Source organism: Oncorhynchus masou, unplaced genomic scaffold, assembly GCF_036934945.1.
Source record: "Oncorhynchus masou masou isolate Uvic2021 unplaced genomic scaffold, UVic_Omas_1.1 unplaced_scaffold_4572, whole genome shotgun sequence".
Lineage (NCBI taxonomy): Eukaryota > Metazoa > Chordata > Actinopteri > Salmoniformes > Salmonidae > Oncorhynchus > Oncorhynchus masou.
Genome location: NW_027010967.1, coordinates 14090 through 19200, shown reverse-complemented (window position 1 = coordinate 19200; position 5111 = coordinate 14090).

The following is a 5111-nucleotide window of genomic DNA, read 5'->3' as shown; positions in this document are numbered from 1 at the left end:
TGCTGGGCAGAAAGCAGTGTAGACTACGTTAGGACGACGAAATACGATAATTACGCAATTATCTTTGATACAAAGACGGCTATGTAGCTAGCTAAGAAGAAATTGCTAAGATTAGACAAATCAAACCGTTGTACTATAATGAAATGTAATGAAAAGTTATACTACCTGCGGACCGAAGTGTAGATGCGACCGCTCGTTACACAATACATTTATGTTTTGTTCGATAATATGCATATTTATATCCACAAATCTCGGTTTACATTGACGCCATGTTCAGAAATGCCTCAAATATCCGGAGGAATTATAGAAAGCTACACCAGATAACAGAAATACTCATCATAAACTTTGACTAAAGATACATGTTCTACATATAATTAAAGATACACTGGTTCTTAATGCAATGCTGTGTCAGATTTTTTTTAACCGCTACGAAAAAAGCCTACCATGCAATAATCTGAGACAGCGCTCAGACGTAAATATATTTCTCCGCCATGTTTGAATCAACAGAAATACGAAATTACATCATAAATATTCCCTTACCTTTGATGATCTTTCATCAGAATGCAGTGCAAGGAGTCCTAGTTCCACAATAAATCGTTGTTTTCTTCCATAATGTCCAATACTAGTGTCCAATTCGCTGCATTTGCTAGCACTTTCAGCTCACGTGCCCAAAAGCTGACGCTGGTCCAGGAGAACTCGGACGAAAACTTCAAAAAGATATATTCCAGGTTAAATAAACTGGTCAAACTAAGTAGAGAATCAATCTTCAGAATGTTATTTTCATATATATCCAATAGCGTTCCAACCGGATCATACGTTTTCATCTGCAGCCAAATGGAAAGACTGTGACATCAACAGACAAATGCGCCACAGGGAAATTGCATTCTGCCAAGACAGTGACTATTTCCCTTCCCATTCGATCAAAGTTCACACCAGAGGCTTCATACCACGTTCTACTGAATGAGGACATCTAGTGGAAGGCGTAGGAAGTGCTACCAGATCCATATCTTATTTGGAAGGGAGGGGCGATGACGTCAAATTTGACCCACATTCAGAATTTCATTTCCTGTTTGGAAGATTGCCTGCCATATGAGTTATGTTATACTCACAGACATAATTAAATCAGTTTTATAAACTTCAGAGTGTTTTCTATCCAATAGTAATAATAATATGCATATATTAGCAATTTAGGACAGAATAGGATGCAGTTCACTATTGGCACGCAATTCATCCAAAGTGAAAATACTGCCCCCTATCCCCAACAAGTTAAATGTGTATTTTTTTTTTATCTCTGTGTATTCTTATCATATTTCTTGTTTCAACAAAGCTGTTGCTGTTAGCAAATTATTTGATCTTAGACGTGCTTATGAATCAAAGTATGGTACTTTCAAAAGTTACCTTTCCACTCAGAGGCCCGACTGACACAGAAAAATGTATGCGTCAACTGCTGGCTACTCGTCCGTTGCTTAACCCAACAACAGAAGGTCACAAGTGCCTCCCTAAAAGCTGTCAAGGTTTAAACATCTTATATTTTCAGAAAGTGAATAGCAATTTCCATTTTATGTTTCCTCGAATATAGAAGGCTGCAACTCCGCCTCATAGTCATAGAGACGATCCTTATGGCGGCAGAACGGCAAAGACCGGCCTTGGCTGAAGGTCAGGCAGTATTATACACTATTCGGATGAGATTTGATTTACTGGGGAAGGTTGGGTAATGTAATTATGTGCAGGAACACGAAACACCATATCTGTCATTTTTGTCCTGTCTAAATCTACCATGTCAGTCATTTTTAATTACAACCAGAATAGCCTAGTGTTTTTTTGGTCTCTTGAAAGTATTTGTCCCGTGCGAATCGACATCAAGTTTTATTTGTCACATGCGCCGAATACAACAGGTGCTTACTTTCAAGCCCTTAAGGGGGTGATACGTTTTTGAAAAAAACTGTCAAATCTTCAAAATTTTACTCTTGGGTCTTGACTTGTGTTACATATGAAAAATTACAGTGGAGCGCACTCGCCATCTATTGGATTTTTCAGTGTTACACTTGGCATTTGCCATATGGCATTTGCAATCAACTTTGAATGAAACAACGTCCAATTGAGTGGTATTGTACATCGTGTATATGTTTCGTACGGTGCCAATATGATCCCATTAATGTTTTCGATTTCAGGGGGGTGTTCCCTTACCAGTATAAATGACTCCTGTGATGTCAGAGTTTTCTGCTCAACTGAAAACTAACTTCGCAACAAGATTTGATGAGTTTAGTCTCCCCACAAAGGTGATTCAGTTTGTTAGGGATCCTTTCTTTACCGATGCGAGGGGGAGACTTCTCTGCGAATGCTATGGTGCCAATGTCACATGACAAGGGTTCCCTCTACCTAGAGTTCAGAGACGTGCTAGCATCTTATGAGACAGGCACTTCAGTCTGTGGGCTGGGCAAAGTTTTGGACTGGGCAGATTATTGCAGAATAATTTCCAAACAGACGCGTGTAAATCCAGCTTCTCTCACATGAAAACAAACACTGTTTCTTCCAGTCAAATGTGAATCTTCAGATTCCCATCTCTCACTAGCTTTAAGAACCAGCTGTCAGAGCAGATCACTGCACCTGTTCATAGCCCATCTGTATACAGCCCATCTATCTACCTCATCCCCATACTGCATTTATTTATTTAGCTCCTTTTGCACCACAGTATCTCAACTTGAACATCCATCTTTTGCACATCTACCATTCCAGTGTTTAATTGCCATATTGTAATTACTTTGCCACCATGGCCTATTTATTGCCTTAACTCCCTTATTTGACCTAATTTGCACTCACTGTATATAGATTTTTTTTTAATTCTTCTGTATTATTGACTGTATGTTTTGTTCATTCCATGTGTAACTCTGTGTTGTATGTGTCGAACAGCCTCATGTGGGCTGGTAAAATGAAGGTTTTGCATGTCGGAGGAACATGAGGCCAAAGTCGTTTTGGAGGAGAGCGCCTTGATGGAGTTGGAGGTGGTCCCGGAGACCCAGATGTCAACGGGTAGTCAATCCATCAGTAGGGTCCAGGGAGAGGTTGGAGGAGCAACGGGAGAGTTGGGCTCATCTCTCGACGAAGTATATATCGTTGAAGAGGCATTCGGGGCCCTCGTGGGGGAGATGAAGGAGATTGTGGAGGAGCTCCAAGTCTCACAAACAAGGACGGCGGAATGGGGGTCCATCTCACCCTTACCTGCCACTCCAAGAATGAAGAGGGACGCCTCCACAGCCCAGCAGGCCCTGCAGGAGCCAGGGCTGTTTGTGCACTCGGGTGAGGCCCGGAGGAAGAAAAAGAAGAGGCTTTCCTTCGAGATGGGGGAGGGCTAGAGTGGGCTGGGAGTGGTGGGGGTGTGAGAGCGATTGGGGACAGTGCCACAGAGGTGGCCCCCCAGTCACCGCGGGTATCATTTCTCCCACTCATCCCAATGGACATAGATCTGGTGGCCCCTGCGCTGTGTATGCCCGATGGAGATGGGGTGTTCCAGGCTTTTTCTGGGACGCCGGGACCCCCCATCCACAACCCCAACCCCTTCCCTGCATCTTGGGCTTCTGAGAAGGGGGATGCAGTGGATGGGGATGCCTCGGAGGAAGGGGGTCAAGAGCCCTTGTCCATGGATGTACGAGGGGTTGGGGAGATGGTCAGTACTACAGAGGTTTCTCCCCTGTCCTCACAGGGTCCAGCTCTTCCAGATGGACAAGAACATGTTGTCCCCGGGGCTGTTTTTGCCATATGGGAATGGGGTGTCTCAGGCTAGTTCTGGGACGCCGGGACCCCCCATGCCCAGGTTGGGGGGGCCTCGGAAGCTGCTGGTCCAGCGTCCAAGTTCGACGAGGACCTTTACCCACCGGACAGAGTGAGTACTTGAACCCTGCACCTGGTTGACTTTTCTTTTTAATTGTGCAACCATGGCAGAGATTCAAATGACTATGAATGTTCAGTGTCTAAGGGACACTGTAAAAAGAACTGCTGTCTTTAGTTGTTTAGCAAACATGTGTTTTACCTTTTGTTTCTTGGAGGTACATTTAAGGGATGGGGACGTAGAGCAGTAAAAGGGATGTCTGTGTGGGGGGTGTCCACTCATCACGGGTTGGGATTTTGTTTGGGACACGGGAGGTGAGGGTGGAAGGCACGTTCGTTGCGATGCAGGGGAGGGTTTTGGGGGTGGACATAGCATTAGGGGATTTTAGACTTAGGATTATAGGTGTATACGGGCCACAGACGGTGCCTGAGAGAAGTGAGATGGTGGAGAGTCTGGCACCTCTGTGTGCAACAAACAGAGTTTTGGTAGTGGGAGGGGATTTTAATGTAGATTTAGCAGGGGTGGGAGATGGTAGCGTGGGGGCCATCACCGGACCTATGGCAAGCCATGGTTTGGTAGATGATGGCCTTAACACTACTCCGGCGCTGGCAGGTCCCACGTGGCGTATCTCCCGGGGGGGTCGTGCGGAGGCTGGACTATGTATTTCTACCCAAATCCTTGGGGCTTTTGTCTGGGCGTTTGCTGCCTGTGATTTTCTCAGATCACGACGGGGTTCTCCTTCGGGTCAAGGCGCCTGTCTGCCTTTTCGGTAGGGGGTACTGGAAGCTCGACTGAGACATCCTGGAGGAGCGGGCTTTTGTCAACGCTTTCTCTATTTTTTTTCCGGAGCTTGAGGGTCTCCGGCCTATGTGCGGAGGGGTTTTGGAATGTTAAGAATTAGGGTATTTATTATTGGTTTTTGTAAGAGAAAGGGGAGAGAAGGGAGGTGGAGCAGCTCCAACGTTTTCTCGATCTCGAGTACGAGGCTGGCAACCTCGGTACTTCGATGGACGTTGAGCGTGCTACCAGCCTCAAGGCTGCAGCATGCACATTCTGAGTTCATAGAGCAGAATGAGAATTGCTCTGCAGTGTGGGCCAGGATAATGACTTCAAGACGCATTAGTGACTTTTTCCAAAAAACAGCTGTCTTTCTGTCTGTCGCCGGGGGGGAAACAGTCGGTCGGTGGGTGGGTGGGGAGGGAGGAGACGGCTTTTGCAAACCCGCTGAGGTCTGTCGAGGCCCCCGGGGGCCCGGCGTTTGCAGGGCTCCATTTGTGGGTTATCG